This window comes from Athene noctua, chromosome Z (assembly GCF_965140245.1).
Source record: "Athene noctua chromosome Z, bAthNoc1.hap1.1, whole genome shotgun sequence".
NCBI lineage: Eukaryota > Metazoa > Chordata > Aves > Strigiformes > Strigidae > Athene > Athene noctua.
Window position 1 is genome coordinate 22,494,055 of NC_134077.1, and position 18,759 is coordinate 22,512,813.

The 18,759-nt window shown below is 41.7% G+C and overlaps 1 protein-coding gene across 2 annotated transcripts in view; it reads right to left on the reverse strand.

Moving 5' to 3' along the window:
• The window catches only part of ELOVL7 (ELOVL fatty acid elongase 7), a 33,115-nt gene extending 14,640 nt beyond the window's left edge, over positions 1–18,475 (reverse strand). For both annotated transcript variants that reach the window (XM_074932099.1, XM_074932098.1), the window contains exon 1: positions 18,398–18,475. The gene's annotated coding sequence lies outside the window, so the exon portion shown is untranslated. The remainder of the gene's footprint in view (positions 1–18,397) is intronic.
• Between the last annotated feature and the right edge of the window lie 284 nt (positions 18,476–18,759).

The following is an 18,759-nucleotide window of genomic DNA, read 5'->3' on the forward strand; positions in this document are numbered from 1 at the left end:
CTAATGGAAATATGAGTGACCCTCTTCCTTTTGGCACTATCAATCACACAAGACAAAAGATTTTATGGGTAGAGACAAATTATAAATATCCCTGCCATCTTGCTTCATGAGCCAAAATATGGATCATAATCAAACATATGAAACCCAACCCTGTCCTCAACACCAGGTACTTCAGACTGCCTGACTATGACAGCCAGGCAACTCAGCTGTAAGTAACTGGTGCTGTGGGGAAGTGTTAAAAATCTGTATTTTATAAATAACTATTTTATTTTATTAGATTGATTACAGTAAGTTATCCTTAAAATCCAATATTCTTTCCATTTTGGACTCAAGAGAACAGTCTATCAAGAGGCAAGGCATGGCAAACAAGGTACCTTGTTCAGTGGTTATAATGATATTCTACCAAAGCCTACAGACACTTTGTGCACAGTATGGCTCAATATTTCAATAAACATATTCACTGTATACAAATCACATCATATTTAATCAGTTCTTCAATGAGAAAAATAGTTTACCGATGTAACTGCCAATCACTTTTCCTGCTCTCATTCTGATGAAGATGGTACTGGAACTTGGACTGGCTAGCTCGACATGCTGACCAAAACCTAAACATGCAACCTAACATAAACCCAATCATGTACATTAAACATGTAACCTACTGCTTCAAAACATGCTCTCAAGAAAATCCAGAAAATTCTGTGCAGATGATGGCTCAAAATGAATTGCCATTTATTATGGGCTTGGGGGTGCTGATAGACTTCTCCCTCTTACAATGCAAACCTCTCATTCTGACAACTGCAACCTCACAAACAGACAATTCTTTACATTTATCCACTTAACTTGTCAACAACCTTAATTTTGTGTTAGGACCCAAACATGCTGCTGGTGTTTAAATAGCAACTCTTATGTCTGTTAGGCACTAGGACCAAAAGAAAGCTTATTTGGAACCAGACTATTTCCAATAGATTGTTTCTGCTCATATTAGAAAGGCAGCAGATGGAAATAATGAATCTTCACATTTCCCACCCCCTGCCATAATGACAGAGAGACATTTGTCCCACCTCTACTGACCCCAGCACTCACAGCTCTTCTCCCTTTATTTCACAAGAGCTAAAGACAGTACAGGCTCTTAGCCTTCAACATTTATTTTCTGTTCATAACACCAAGCAAGATACAACTCCCCAGCAGCTGCTAAATTTACTCTGAAAAGTTTTCACCATTGAGTTACTGTCCTGAGAAAAGGAAATACCAGAGAGCAGCACAGCCTCGCCACCATACTGACTGATCAATTACTCTGAATCTGAAGGTAAGCAAAGTACAATAAGTTAAAACTAATTTTAAGGGCAGCAGTAATGTGTGCAAGAAAGACAGTGCTGTTCAGAACTTTTCTACAGTTAAGATTTATTCAAAATCAACTTATATATATATAACACCACTGCTTTACAATTCTACTTATTTTCTTAACTTAGCTAGCTACCTAGTTTTCCTTTGTAAGTTCATTTCTATGAACAATTGTTTGCATTAATGTCAGGTTTTCAGGATTTTTTTGTTTGTTAACTACCTACAAGTAGGGCTAATGGCAGCATGGAAGGTATTTAGTCTTCTACTGTTACACTTACTTCACACACAAATTCATATATACTGGAAAATAATACGACCCCCAAACCTTGGGTTGTTTTTTTTTTTTTAAAAAAAAAAAAAATAGAAGAGTAAAAAACCCCCCCCACAAGATAAACAACTTGTGCTTCAGAAAAAAAAAAAAAAAAAACACCCAAAACACCAATCCAAAAAACAAAAACATTTTTGAAAGACTACTTTTTTACAGTATAACCATGCTCTTAACAAGTAACCTGATAACGCTTTGACCATAATACAATCTTCCATAACTTCTGGCAGTTTTGAAGTCTACAGAACTTACACTCTAAATGTGAGACTGAAAATATTTGGCCTGAAAGGACAAAGACTTAGGGGCAGAGAAGGCTATTTGTTAAATATACAGCTTTTTGTTAAATATACAGCTTTAGTTCTTCATGCTGTAAATTAATCTGCAACATTAAGCATTTTTATAGCTACAGTTCATCAGGAAAATATGCATTTAGTTTACATACCTACTAATCTACTTAAGGAATCAGCACATCTGCACTTTTATTTCTAATGTTCCACTTTCTGCTTGTAACAAAATTTAAAACTGAAACTAAAATGCACTAACAATAGGGAGATTTATTTTTCAAATGCAGTGTCATCTCCCAAAATTAGAGAAGTCACACTAGCAGACTCATTTTCAAAATTGGATTATTTTAAATGACATATTGGAAACAATTTACATAAACTTAAAATGCAGTCATGTAAGTTCAGTCTGCCCAGCTTAAAAAATACTAAAGAACATAGAGGCAGTCCTCTCAAGCACACACATCTGGGAAATAAGAACTGAAATTACCTCAAACACATATGCAAGGTACTCAGCTCTTAGAAAGAAATAAGCCCCATTTTCTGGTTTGTTTGTTGTTTGTTTGTTTTTTTTAATTTAAAAATGTTAATGGAAGTAATATTGTGCACCTAGGTTCAAGTCAGCTGCACAAATACAACTTCTGGAGACATCTTTAAACATACGTGTCTTCACCATTATAAAAATACAAAGTGTAAGTGAGGCAAATGAGGGAAAGGGCTGTGTTAAAAGAGCAAGGTAATTTGCTGGCCTCTGGTCCCCTGCAGCCCAACACACAGTTGAAAGAGGCCGCTAACTGGTGCTAAGGCATACAGCTTGGCAGAACCAATTTCAAGTTGGACCATTACTTTTACTGGAGAGGCAAGGGTAGGTAAGATTATTTATACCAGCCAAAAATGCCACAAATACCACAGCAAACCGTATGAGAATGCCTCATGATGACAAGTAGTAGGCAATAAGTTGTTGGAAGTACTCAAGTTTGGTTAGCACATAAAACTATTAATGATTCTTGGAATGGGAATTACTGGTATGCCTCAAACATTCCTTATTTTTAAATGAGAACAAGAAGTTTCTCACATTCCTTTGCTTAACCCACAAGATATTTGCCATTCTTGATGCTTATTTATTCCCCCACATAGTTTTTAAATACTACAGCAGATATCAAAATCTGCTTTGAAATAGTAATTTTACAAGTGTTACACTGATGGCTACTGAACAAAACAAGCAAACAAACTAACTTGACAGAAAACTAAGCAAAATTAAACAATCTAATTTAAGCGTCATCACTTCAGAAAAATAATTCTAAAACTCAGTGGGAACTTAAAACACTCAAGCTACTTATTAGAAAGACAGACAAGCTACTTTTACAGGGAACCCTTAGTAAAAGACTAGAGAATATGACAATAGAGTACAGTCTCCAGTGGGATAATTTCTGCCCAAGACAGATCCCAAAAGCAAAGGTTCTGGAGCATTACCCCCTGGCCTAACAAGCAGGTAATGACAGGGGGACCCCCTCCACCCCACAGAGCCCACTGGAAGATGGGGAAAGCCTGCAGAAAGCAATGGTCCATTGCAGATCTCATTTCAAAACGACAGCTTAAGAAGTGACAGTAATATTGACTCACATATTGAGGCACAATTATGAAACTTTCATGTTTCAGAATCACTACTATTCTTAATACTGCTCTTGAAGTTCAGAAGGCAATTAAATCAAAATGTTTCACAGATGGTATCTTGAGCTTTACCTGGGAAATACTGGCTCTGCCCTCCCTATTTCCCAAGGCTGCGTGCTTACATAATTGCAGTTATTTTAACTACATTACTCCCTTATGCCACATGGCAAACGTACAAACTGCCTATTACATTTGATGGATTACTCACCTATATTCTGCAACAAAGCTTTAAAATTTAGCTGGGTGTCACCTGTTGTTATGAATTTCCATGGGAGAAGTTTCCATCATCTTCCCCATCCTTAACACCTTCTCTCAATCACCCAGCCCATTTTTTGAAAGATTCATCTCACAGTCAATTTGGCTACATCCTGCTTAGCATCAGGTGACCTTTTCTTTTTTGATAATATTGCTTTTAAACACTGTTCCTGTTAGATGACAGTTCTGGCCAAGTGAGTGACAGAAAGAAGGCAGGCAAGGCAACTCTACACAATTGAGGTACTTTAAGAAATTTCCAAGTTTTGTGAGATCTATTAGTCATTACCTTGACTAAGTGTCAAACTTTGTCTTTGAAGCCAGTCCACTTTAAAACAAAAATCTTGACTCCTTAGAGTACACCAACAATATCTGCATGTATATTATAGAGTAGATATTAGGAAGAGAATACAAAATTTCAAAATAAATAAAAATTCTTTTTAAAAAAGTGGAGATTCCAAAAACAGATTGAAGAAGTTTAGAAACTATTAAAAGAATATCTACGTGTAAAATTCCCCATTGGAAGTATTCAATAAGAGATCTAATACACTCATCCCTTACTGAATTATTTACACAGTACCTCTTTATTTAATGCTTTGCTTTTCAAATTAGCATCAAATCTGTCATTCACCAATGCGAATAAAGTAGTCTGTAAACAGCAGAACTAGTGAAAACACATTTTATTTCAATCACACTTCAGATTGGTTTTCTGCCAGACTAATGGATTTCCCATTCTGATGTTGGGTAAAATCAAGATCAATTTGTATTTCCTTCCACACCTGCCTATAAATTGTTAAAAAACCTGATACAGCAGACATCACAACAAAGCTAAACACTGGCAATAGGCATAGAAAAGACCATTCCTGTGAGAATTATTTCAAGGGTACAGCCCCATTGTGTACCCAACTCCAAGACAGAATCATATGGGCTTTCTCCTGGCCCACATAGACTGCAATCACCAGCAACAGACAGCTGAACAGAGAAGTGTACAGTCCCACAGCATCACTGCCAAAGGGTCTGGTCCTCAGGCAGCTGCAGGATAAATCACAGCAGCTCACTGACCCAACTGAAAGCTTAGTCTTTTGAGAAAAGATATTTTTCAGTCAAAAATACTGAAAGTCCTAAAAGGCTGAACGGGATTGTGCAAAGGAAACATTGAGACACATGAAATGGGATGTTGCAGGCAAGAAGAAAGTTGGGAGGAGCAGCCCTATCGTAGATTCCTTTAAACTGGTAGTGAAATGACGTAGGGTGGACACAGGATCATCATGTCCAGTTCTGCATAATCATAGACAGTCATGTACTAGGTCCATAGTCAGGCAGTTCACACACTACACCCCAGCAAGTCATCACTGTCCATCAAAAGCCACAAGGGACACTCTACAATATGAAAGCCAAAGCCACAAAAATTACATTGTGCTACAGTAAGGTAGGAAAAGATCTGGCATCACCAGTACCTTAAATGCATCACCTGGGGTTGCAGTGATGCGTGTGAAATCTTAGGGACTAATGTCCTACTTGACATAGAAAGACACATCAAGTCCGAACAATCCCTGCAATCAGAGCCTGGAAGGAAGTTTCCTTACAAGTTTGAACCCAGTTATCAGTTTAATTCAAGTATGAGAAAGTCTTTGTGTTGGCCCCTGAAGAGACTCCCACTTTCACTTGTGAACACCATGGACATCAGTGTATCTTCCCCAGGTTTCTCTTACCATATTCCCAATAACATAAACATAAGCGGGGGGAAAAGCTCCTAGAATTTTAACTTATCAGCACCCCCCCTGCCTTTACCAAAAACTCTTCATTTGAGCATGTGCATGTCAGCCATCTTGCAGTCAACTAGTCTCAGCTGCCTGCTCTGCTGTGGTGAGTAGCTCCTGTACCCAGCTTAGGACAGAAGCTCTTCTCATTGGTCCTCCAGTGCATGACATGCTTTTGGTTCTTTTAAGATTCTGACTCAGTGATGCCAGCTCACCCAGCCCTGCCTACATGGTGAGCCCTGTGACACATATCGCATGACAACTTTCACCTGAAAGTGAAATAAGGCTCACCTATGATGTAATTCTCACTTCCATTATGATATATCATTAACCTTATCAAAGATTTTTGTCAAAGTATTGATTTGGTAATTGGACCATATCTAACTCATGTTAATCTCCTCCTTACCCAAAGGACTTAACAGATTCTCATTTTTCCCCCTTGCTTGCTATGTAACTGGAAAACTTTCAAGACCAGATCAGCTAAACTTTGGGGCAGTTTAAACAGGCTTTCACAAAATAAAAACCAGGGGCTAGAGAGCAGTAACACAATCTAGTATTTTCAGCTCTGCCACACAAACACACTAACTCATATACCCAGCACTTCTACTCACTCCTCCAGAGCCAACATTTCTGTAATATGCTGAGCCTTTACCCACTCTGGGTTTTTTTCCTCTACAGTAAAGACAAAATATATATAAGAATTATTTACAGGTGTGGTGTTTTTAAAGTGCATACACATCATTAGTAACCAAGCAAACCAGAAAATAAAATTCTGTACTGAACTAAAGGGGTAAGGAGTGGTATCCACCTGCACTGCAAAAATAGCAGAGTCTGGGGTTTTTAACCTGCATAGGAAGTACATTATTTTTAAGATGCAATTTATAGGTAAGTTCTAAAAAGGTAGAAGGAGTATGAGCGCTAACTAAATACTTTGAATGAAAGGGCTCAAAGATGTCTGACGACATCAAAAGTCTGCATTTTATAAACCTAAAAATGAAGAGCCTTTGTGGACGCATCCACAAAATAGGACTAGGGACATTTAATTTCTTCTCACTGTAGCGATGACAATTGCTTCTTCCGAGTACACACTGTAGTTATTTGAATGCTTTGGTAAGACTCTTCAGCTTTCTACTGGGCACCCCTTTAAAGGTGAAGCGTATGGAATGCGAGTAAGAGCATCCTCGTATCAGTTATATCAATAGCTTCCCAACATACCTGACAAAGGGCAGGCCACAGCAAAACAGATTCAGCTAATATTGCCAAGATCTGTGATCTGTCTAAAGCTCTCCCTACTTTTCCTCTGTGATACCATTACCTGAGCTCTGTATCATTCTTGAATCTCCAGGTAAGATGGCTTAGATTTTACTATAGTTATGAGTACTATCGCTTGTATCTACCCGTCTGATTAAAGTTTCTCATGTCAAACTATGAGAAGGGATGTGAGACCATCCTCTTCCTTCTGCAGCAAGCTGAGTCGCAATTGGCTCCCTCATGTCATCTATCATCATTAACAGTTAAGAGTTAACGCATTATCTCATACATCGAATTCATCACAACAGAAGCAGTTTGCTACTGATAACCAGTCAAGAACTTAGTCTGTGTTCACCCATCGCTTAATAGAACAATGACATAAATTGTCATTAAATAATCACAGTGGAGGGCACTCCACTCCATGGAAGCTAAATAGGGAGAGAAATGCAGAGCTAGACTTCAGCTCCCAGTGAAAACTCCTTAAAACAAATGGAAACAAGACTTGTTGCACAGGTAACATCCTGCTAATCTAGCCAACACCAACGGGTAAAAAGCAGACAAGGCCTCTTACTTCCAAAAACATCCTGTAACTATGTAATCACTGGCAATGTACCTGTAGCTATTCAGTACTGAAGAAAAATAAATACAGAAAGATTAGACCATAAATTTCATCTGTGGTAGACAAAGACAGGGATACAGCGCTGTCTTATAACATAAAAGTACAGCAGAAAGGAGTTTCATAGGAAGGGGAGATAAAAAGATATATGTAATTACCTTAAGAACACAATATTCACCTTAAGAGAGAAGAGATGAGCAAGTGAAAAGTCATCATTATCATAGGAAGAAGTACTTTTTACAGTCACATCTTGCCTAGCATACACTCAACTCAGCTACTGCCACTGTAGTTGCTGTAGCAAAATGACATTGCAAAGTCAATGCCATTTTATGGGAACTATTGCACCAGATGTAATCTTGCTGGGAGTTGCAACATATTATTTTGTTCACTCTTCAGTGCAGCAACTTGGAAAAGCTGAACTGCTCCCACACCACTCTCTCATGCTGAGGTTGGCTAATTTCCTTTACCATTGTTTCCCACTGCCTTGCACTTGCCCAACTTACTCATCCTCTAGGTCCTAGGTGGTTATCCTAGGCAGCAAAATAATGCACTCCTGCTCCAATTTTGCTTGCATTGCATTAGGCAGACATAAATTCTAAAGGCAGCTGACCTAGAACTGACACTTGCCACCCTTTTTTAAGCTACAATGCAGCATAGCAGACAAACTGTTGAGCACTGTAAACATCACCAACTGCATCCTGCCTAGGAGGTTCTTTCAAAAGAAAGCCAGAACCAGCTGTGCCCACACATTCTGCAATGATTCACACAGACCACCCGTGAACTTCAGCAAGTGCGACGCAGGCAATGGCTGCATAGCAAGAGGTGATGGCAGAGCTTTAGGGAGACAAAAGCCATGTTAAAGGAAATCTGTGCTAAATGTTTTTAAACTAAAGTCCAGAACACTCTCCCTACCCACATAAGCATGCTGACAGTATCATAAAAAAAGCTGCTGCTCCCAAATTCAGTCTTGGCACATCAACTACTGTTGTGAATTGACTTTCTGGAGTGCTCTAGGAAGCTACTACACTGCCACATCCTAAATCTTCCCAGTCTGGAGCTGGCAATTTGTACAGCTGCAGTTGGAGGTTCCAAATCACAGAGGGATATGCAATGAGATATAAAGGCCTTGGGGTTTTGCTTTTTTAGCTGTTGTAATCAACATTCTTCAGCATGATGAAAGGTCTAGTTAATCACTACAAAACATACTCAAGAATATTAGTGTCAGGCAACCTGTGAAGGCACATTATACCATTGTTTGGAGACTCAGGCCTCTCAGCCAGAACAACTAAACAGAGCAGTAAGAACATGAACAGACTTCTTATTTCTCCCAACACTCCTGTTTTTTCTCCTGCATCCCAAAGAAGATCTCCACTTAAAAAAAAAGAAATAATTAGTTTACACTTGACCAGTTACTGTGGAAGTGAAATACAGTTTCAGAAATGGAGATGAAGCGGAAAAGCCATGTGTTTTCCCAGTAAGTGCCTGTTGAACTCTGTACTTAAGGGAGGAATCACAGAGGGATGGAGAACAAATGGCAAAGAGACATCTGAATGTTAGGGGCAGCTGGAGGAAATGACCCTGCAGACTCATCCTGCAGTCAAAGCCACTTGTCAAGGTTGCATTGTGCTTATATTTTGAGTCCAGCGATAAATGCATAGAAATTAATATACTTTAAAACCCCATTTGATTTTGAGTAAGCTTTTGGGTACTACTCAAGCCATCTTGAATGCTCTTTACTTTATGGTTGATAACTTTCCACAGCATCCTTCCCTTTTGAGGTGTCTGCACCCCTTAGAGGGTGATCCAGTTTAACAGAGGTTGGGCACACGGTGTGAACACAAGAATGGGAGAAGCTTTGCTTCGACTTGGTACTAACAGCAGTTCCAGAAACATTTTTCCACTTGCTGTGCAGGTACTCTCCTAAGGGCTACAGAAGTGCTGGACTTCCAAAGGGTTCCCATGAAAGCCCTGGGTGTCAGGACAGTGTTGAATAGGAACATTCATAGCTGCCTACAAGTGTTAGAGAGAGGAAACATACAGTCAAGGCGACTCAGAGCAGTTAAAGGCCTATGGAGACAAAAGAAAAAGGTTGCTCCAAGGGCAAAGCAATGCTGCATGGGACAGTACCCAGATGACAACTTAAGCTCAAAAGCTTACATGAAAACAAAACTCTTCATCACCTGAAAACACTGAGTTGATTAGCAAAATTGTCTTACAACATTTTTTAAACCAGATCCTTTTATAAAAATCCAATTTTAAAAAGATCAGTTCCTTGTTCAACTTCCAAACAATCAACATGCAGGAGTTTGCATATCACAGAATGCAAAGTAGACACTGATGTTATGTGCAAAATATATTAATGACATGACACAGCTGTGAAGGTTTACTTCTGCTCCAGGTCTAGTTAGCTAGACCTTAGTTCCTTTGCTAAGCAGACTTTTTAAGTCTTTACTATTTTGCGCTTTCAGGAAGCTCAAGAAGAGTGTATAAAGCAGCACTTACAGGCTGTGAATTTGTAACAGCTAGGCTTTTTAAAATCAGCTTAAAACACAAAATAACTTCACAGAACAACACAATGAAACACCTCATTAAAGCACAGGTTTAATCACAGATATGGTGTAAGGATTTTCGGTCTTCTATCAGTATTTTCCACTACTACAGTAGAGTGTAGTTTTTATCATCTTTCCAAGCATTCAGAGACCAGCCAGGACCACAAGACAACTCTGCAGTTTAAAACAAACCAGCTCAGCCAGACAGCAGGTAGGGATGAACCAGCTACATCTGGACAAGTCAGCTGCACTATTTTTTTCCCCCTCTTTACAATTCTGAAAGATCGCCAAATACAAATAGCTCAAGAAAAATGTATCACATCAACAAAGTCCATTAGGCAATGTATGCACCACATCAGAATAACATAGGAGACAATACCACTTTCAGTGCAGACGCTTGGCAAGCAGCAGAGTACTTAGTCCAATACTAATGTTCCTGTAAACACTAGTATACAAGCAACAGACAAGTGTCTAATAGTCTACTCAGCATGCAACAGCAGTAAAAGGGAAGAAAACTGGACTGTCTCCAGTACAAAGAAAGATTAGGTTTATATATAACTATGCATTTAAGTTATCAAAAAAAAGTCTTAGATAGCATTTTTTACATACAGGTTTCAGTGCTTCGCAGAAGAGGTCAGCATGTTTGGTTGACTCTTTGTATGGAGCACTCGGTCACCAGAGAAAAAGGAGCACCTTTTCCATCAGTGAGCACAGCAAAGCTGTGAACAAAACCAGTGTTGGGTGCCAGTTCAGTATTCCAGTTACTATGCAAAACTACCAGGCCACACACTACTTTCCAAACCTAAAGCAACAACACAGCCCTCAATCACTCAAGCAGGTTTTTAAGCACAGTGGTTTGTCTCCACTCTTTTACCTCGCTTCAGGATGATTTTATTGTTCACATTCAAACCAAGGAATTTGCTTTCACCCATACTCACCGTCTTCCATATACAATATATAGCTGCAAGTTCATCCAGCTGACTATATCCAAAAAACATGGTGCTTTCCCACTGACTGGAATGGAGGACTAGACCTCTTCCCACTGCTGTTGTCTCAACAAGTGAGCCAAGGTCATATAATTTCACCATCTGTTAAAGCAGCTCTCTTGCTTATCACAGAAGTCCTTCTAGATTTAGTTAAGTTTTGTCTGATGCTCCAGCACCTTGGATGAAAGCAACCAATGGCATGCAACCACACTTGACAAAATTATGTGTAAAATCTCTACAGGATAAAAACAAGTACACCGAACTGCACAACTTCCACAGCTACAGAAGCAATTTTCCATCCCATCCTTTTAAACGTAGTTCAAATGAGGTATCTAAGCTGTTCAGTTTTAAAATACTGAATAGCAACCTCATTTCAACAGATTGGAAAAAAAGTTCAGACCAAATTAGAGCTCGGCATGGTCCAGCCCATGTTCAGGAATCTTTTTTCTGCAACTTTCAGATAAGCTTCCCTAATTGATCAAGTGGACCACTTCAGTTTATGAGAAGCAGTTTCAGAATAACCTTGAAATTCAGCAGGAGGGTTTTTCACCCTGTAAGATTTCAAACACTCATTAAAGTACTTCCTGAAGGAAGGCACAGAGAGCTCTGTGTTTTGCACTGTTTTGCTCTTATGTTTTACACACCCTCCTCCAAAATGTAAGAGTGGTGTTCATGGTTAGAAGTGAAAATTAATGTATTTCCTGAACACCAGAGCTATGCATCAAGTTACTTAGAGCCTCGCCTTACAGTTTTATCACTTTGTGTAAAACCAAACTCAAGAAGACTCTTCTTTAACAACCTAACTTGGTACAGAACAAAAGTGCTACAGAAACAACGTTGTTGGCGCAACAGTAGTAATGCAAGCGACCAAAGGAACTGATACCTGTAACAAAGCTTCTGAGTAATACAGCTCACATTAAACCTTTGCAAAAGGTTTAATTTCGAAGTGGACAGTGAACACTGAGCTTAACTCCATCAGCCTCTTGGCTTTTTGGACACTGTCTTCTACACATCTCAGTCACAAAAGAGCATGGACAAGGCACTTCCAAAGCACATTACAATAACTTCATTAAGCTTGACAGACCCTTTCTGTAGAGTTAAGGTTTCAAAAGTCAATCTTTTATTTCAGTAAAGACAAGCCACAGGACCCCACTACAAAAGTGATTAAAGAATGTATTTAATCCAGATATTTCCAACTGTACATCTAAACAAACAAAAAGGGGATTGTAGTGGATGTTATAAAAGCAAATACTGTAAAATACACCAAAGTATTCACTTGCAACATACCTGATTCTAAGTAATTTTCACCTGTACAGGAAAAGCCCACATTACCAGTTACTACTTCGCCGACCAGACTATAGACATTTTCATGCTGCACACCCCCATCTATTCATAATCACAGAATGGTTTGAGTCAAAAGGGACCTTAAAGATCATCTAGTTCCAACCCCCCTGCCATGGGCAGGGACACCTTCCACTAGCCCAGGTTGCTCAAAGCCCCGTCCAGCCTGGCCTTGGACACTGCCAGGGAGGGGGCAGCCACAGCTGCTCTGGGCAACCTGCTCCAGGGTCTCACCACCCTCACAGGAAAGAATTTCTTCCTCAGATCTAATCTAAGTCTACCTTCTTTCAGTTTAAAATCATTACCCCTCGTCCTATCACTACGCTCCCTGATAAAGGCTTCCTGCAGGCCCCCTTTATGCCACATGTTAAACAAATACTGCAGTATTTACTTAACAGAATAAATTAGCACATCTGATACACCCTGATACTCTTGATGATTCAGCCATTATCTTTCGTTAAAAGCAATACAAAAAAACCATTTTACCAAAAGAAAAAAACTGAAAATATTGGCTGTGAAGTTTTTTCAAAAATATCAGATACATTTGACAAATACAGTAATTTCAAACCTTAACTGAACATAGGCAACTTCACACACACAGAGAAAAAAAGTTATCTTTCCTCCTTCACCAGTGACAACACTTCTAAAGAAAGATGTTTCTCCTTCCCAGTTGCCTTGCACTCTGCACGTGTACACATCAAAAAAAAAAAAAAAAAAATCAGCTTCAACTACTGGTAACAATTTCCAGGCACTTTACTTTTTAACAGATCAGGCAAAAAACAATTTTAAAAAATCCCTCTACTTGTCACCCCAAATAACTTTCCTGAAAGAAAGTGCACAGTACCAACATGAACCATACCCATAGTCTAAAAGCATACAGAGAAGTACTGAGTCAGGTTTTCGTGACTTTGTTTTAAGCCATTTCAGGACTGAAGATACAATGCAAATTTTTTTCCAAATCAACAAACAGATCTTTGTGTTTCAGATTCCAGCAAGAGTTGTCCCCTTCTTTTGTTAGAAAACAAAGAATAAAAGGAATAGAGTTATTCTTAGTAAGCTATATTTTTATCTCAGACATACCCATAAACCCAGAATGCTGTCACTGGGATAGGAACATTCTTTTGAATTCTAGTCCAGGAGATGCCTGTAGAAACTTAATAACTTTTCACACTGTACATACCATTCCTTTGTACAGCATTTTGCAGTGCACCAGTTACACTCATTCACACACATTTGGTGAGGTACTGCTTTAAATAAAGAAACAACTTTGAATAGAGACTCCAGGTACAGGGTCCAATGTGCAAGGCAGCATATCAATATGTAAGATAATACAAACTACAAAGAATTCACAATACAACTAAACGCATGCATGCAGCGTGTAGGAATTCACAAAACTGCTACAAGCAGTTTCTTGAGCATAGCCTGCTCAAGTAGAGCAAGTCTGACTGTTTACAGGGTAAGTTTGCAATTATATGAGCACTTTTAATGGTAGCAATGTAATTTTAATCAACTTCTCCCTTCTTGTAATCATACCTGCTCCTATGTTACCTTTGACTTGTGCTGGAACAACCACTTTTCTGGCTGCATAATAAAATAGATGGGAAAAAGACCCAGGGCAGAGGAGACAGCCTCACAAAAAAGGAAAGGGTATTTTTAACCCAGACCAGTTCCTCAGTGCTTTTCAGCACCAGCCTTCACCAAGGGCTATATCAGCACAACAGAAAGGTGACACAAGGGCAAAAGCACTCAGGATAAAAGAAATGCTGGTGAAACTACAACACCAGCCTCAGTTGGTATCATCAGCAGACTGGAGATAAGAGTCTGTGTTCACTGCTTTTACCGTGATGAGTAATATAGCCCTGACACAGTTAAGGGGGGGCAATCTGAATACCATTGCTCCTGGATTCATAGTTTATTGATATGTATTTTTGTCCTCCTTGTGACATCTGTGCCACTCTGCAGGCGGAACCCAAAGCTTGCTTTACAAGTAGTTTTTAAGGGATTAGTTTTGTGTGCTAGCTCAGGATTTCAAAATTAAAAATGCTTCTGAAATTCAGTTCCTCAGATTGTCATCCAGAACCAAGATAAACAATGAAGACACTTTTAAACCTGTGCTGCTCTAAACTCTGTATTCTTCCCACACTACACAATTTATGAGCTACTTACAGCTCTCTTCTAGTCAACTTCTTCAGTGATAAAAGGTTTTGTGTAGCCATCATAAACAAACAGAACATAAATAGCAGAATAAAAAAAGTGAAAATCAAGACATACATCAGCAGATATACGGAAAGCATTTTACTACATGAATTTAGAAAGAGGAGACAAAAAACCCCCAACCTATTCAACATTTCCAGTTCAACGGTCAGCATTAAACACTGAAATCAAAGACAGGTAGAGAAAAGAGACACCTGAGTTGCTCTAGTGTCTACCGGCAGCAAAAACTTATATAATTAATTTCAGCTGAAATGGTTGAAATTTTAAAAAGTAAAAATTAAAGTATTAGAAGGATAGAAAAAAATTCTTTGGCATACCTTGCAACTTTGCAAAACTTCTTGTAAGTTGAACACGTCACAACAGGCTACAGAAAATAAAACTATTGTATGACCCTTTACCTTTCATTTTCTTCCCTTTTAAAGGAACTATATTTTTAAAAGTACAGTCAGGCTTACAACATGAATTATTTATTTTGTTAATGCTATGGTTTTGTTCTAGTGATGTGATATTTTCAAGGAGCAAAAGGTTTACTTTTTACCATTTAGACTGCACTTGCCCTCTAGATGCAGCACTGGGTACCAGAGGGAGGCCCCCGGGGAAGCACATGGGACCTGCTCCCTAGCACTGTCCAACAATGCAGGGTAACTACCCACCTTTCAAATAACAAAGTAAAGCGATTTTAAGTGAGCAGAAAGATCCTAAAATCAAACCCGAAACAGCAGTGAAGCGTTTGCGACATGCTTTAAATCTATTTTATGGCAAATTCTTAATTTTGGAACAGCTTCTGTTCGTTTCCCAGTGTTTAGCTCCCATCCCTTTCCACCTCGGAGGCAGCTTCCAAGCACAGACCAGCTTTCTCCTAAATACTCAGAAAGGCCTACCAAAACTGCTGTTTGAAGCATTCATAAATTGCAATAGAGAAAAACCTAATAAAATCTGTCAGTTCTCAAACTTAATACATATTTGGGCAATGAGGAAACTGATAAGAACACTGCACCTATGTGTGTCACCTGCTGTGGCTTCAGGAAAGAAAACCAGAAAAGTGAAGAGCTGCAGAGAGGGACAGAGGAATAGTGAGAGGAATAGAGTATTTCTTCCTTTTCAGCTACCCAGGCTTTGGGACGTACTTAAAACTTTACAGATCCACTAGCCTGAAGTCAGTATGAGCATTGGGCTATAAAATTATTTTTATAAAGTCATGCTGTGCCACTGAAGATGGCACCACCCCATCCATTCATCCTTGCCTACGTGCCGTATTTTACAAATACATACATCCTTGCCTACTACCCATATTTTACAAATGCTCCTTAATTCACTTCACACAAAGCAAGTCAGATTAGTTTAACCCATAGTCAGGAGCTAAACGATCTCATTTTGGTTAGGGCAGACCAGAGAGATCACACCAGCTTTCACCAGAATTACAGGGCGACAGGCTCTGACAGCCATGCTGAGGCAGAGGCGCATCAGGGAGAGCGAGATGCCACCTGAAGTCTGCCAAGTTAGGTCCAGATTACAACCAACTTCGCAAGCAGCTAATGAAGATCCAGGAAGGGATCCTGGCTTCCCTCCATCTCCTGCACGTGAACGCAATAGAATAGAGACTTCCCTGACCGCACATGCGGTGCCTCCCAAGTCCACCCCATGCGCTGCTCATCCCTCTGTCTTACTCCTCATCTGCCCACCCCTCCATTCAGAAATCTGTGGGTTAAGTGCCCGGACAGGAGCAGGCCAGAGGAGGAGATAAGTATTAAACCAGAAGCACTGGGCAGAAGCAGATTCAAGAGGAAGAGCAGGAGTTCAAGGTAGGAAAAAAATGTTTATTGCAGTGGAAAAAAACAAAGCCAGGAAGGGCACAGCATGGCAAAGGGAGCACATGCAGCAAAGGTCATCAAGTCATGTAAGGATACAGAAACGTACCTGATTAATTCTTTTACTGGTATGTAATTAGTTGATAGGTATTTCATGGTATTTGGCAAGCTTCAAAACTAGTTAAATCCTATTTGGCATGTATTACTTGACTAATACCATGGCAGCTTTCCCAACACATTCCACAAATATTGCTTCCTGTATCATAACCTGCCTCACTCTACCAGTAAAAAAATACTATTTAACAGAAAGTTGACTGATACAGCGTAATGAAATACCATAAAGTTGCGTTATTCCTCACTCTTGCCACAGAGGTTCTGCCTAGGAAAAAATTAACCCTAGCTTCACTAGGTTTTCACACCCTAGGTCTTTGTACTTTTTATTCAAGCAAACGCGTAAGTGCTCCCATTCCTCAGTGAAGCATTTTCAGGGTATGTCCACACTGCCTAACGCCGTGTCGATAAACAAGGATGCTACCTCTCCCCGAGGCAGCTCCAAGGCAGCCTGAAAGCTTCCTGGGCAGCAACCCAGATGCTGAGCAGCACAGTAAGTCAGGCAGCACACAGTTCCCAGGCTGCTCCCAACAACCAGAAAAACTCGTTCAAGCTTCTCCCACATGGCAATGTTCAGTACAGACCTACACACTGATCTGGAAAGGACCGAGTTACAACAAAGTAAGAGGGTATCCATACACAGCTGTAAGGTTTCTGTTTGTTCGAACAGCTTTAGTTCACTTGACTTCCTACACAAGCAAGCAAAGAAATCAGTAAGAGTTGGTCTGCAGCGTCACTATGACTTTTCAAGCATTAAACAATTCTGTCTTAGTGATAGCCAACACCCAAAATGCAAAGTACCAACGTACTTAAAACATCTTCACAAATTAAGTATCAACGTCCTTACAACACCCAAACAACATACATAACATCTACAGTTGCAAGGAGCAAGTTCGAGACACTGGCCTAACGCAGCCTTGTCAGCCACGCGAGCCGGCACCCACACGCTTCCTCAGATCACGCTGCTGCTGCCAGTCCTTAAGGAAAGGCCCACCACACACGGCAGCAAAAGAGACCTGTCTCTGAGGGGGAGGAAGATAGCAAGCCGGACAGATGCCCCTTCAACCTATCAGACAATTCCTGACTAGACACCATCCCTCCAGCCCTACATTTGAATATCTTTACCCCAAGTATATGGGCCACACCTCTCTCCCCTGGCTGCCTCCAACCTTTGCCCCTGCAGAGAAAGAAGCATCCATTTCTTGATGCCTGGGACCACTCTTCTCTCTGGGGGGTGAGTGGGGGAAAAGACCTTTTTCAAGAATGAAGTCGCTGATGCAGCCTCCTGCACAAGGTGGAGGCCATCCGCACAGCTCATCCTTGGCGTGACTTGTTCTTCAGGACCGGAGGGTGAGCTCAGCGCAGCCGGGGCATAGCCAGAGGGCTTGGAGGGGCAGGCACCACGGGGCGCGGGGCACGGCCAGGAGGTTTGGGGGCCAGGTGTGAGGTACAGCCAGGGGGCGTAGGAACAGGCACCGCGGGGCACAGCCTGAAGGTCTGGGGGTAAAGCACATCGGGGTGCGGAGAGGGACAGGGACCGGGGAGGCTGGTGCAGCCACAGGACGAAGGGACTGGGGGGGGGTTAAGGGGGGGGGGGGGGGGGGCGGAAGGCACAGCGCGGGACAGCCGCGGGTTCGCGGGTAAGGTGCGGGGGACGTGGGCGCAACCATGGAGTTCTGGCGGCAGGAGGGCAGGAAGCCCCCCGGGGCCCATCCCCACCCTCCTCCTCCTCCGCCTCCCCCCGCCCAGCCCTGCGCGCCAGAGCGCGGGAGAGACCCCGCGGAAGGACGCCGGCGGCTCCCCGTCCCAACACCACTCCGCGGCCGCGGAGGCCAGCGGGCAGGGAAGCACCGAGCCCCCGCCGCCCCCCGCTCCCGCCGGGACCACTCACCGGCACCGGCGCGGCCCCTCCTGTCCCTGCAGCCGCTGGGCAGCAACTGCGCGGCGGGGCGGCTGCGCCGGCGGGAAGGCGCTGAGGTGGGGCGGCCACGCCCCGCGACCGCTCGCCACGCCCGCTCGCCGCGCCCGCTCCCGCTCGCCGCGCCCGCTCGCCGCGGCCCTCCGCGCTCCGGACCGCGACCGGGGTCGCGCCGCAGGCGCCGCGTCCCCGGCCGCGGCGCTCCCCTCCCGACGGGTCGGGGGCGCGGTTCGTGGCCCGGCCGCGGGGTGCCGGGGCCGAGAAGGGAGAACACCGCTGGCTTTGGAGCTGTTGCGGCACCCTCCGCCGCGGGGCTGGGGGGTTTTCTGCAGACG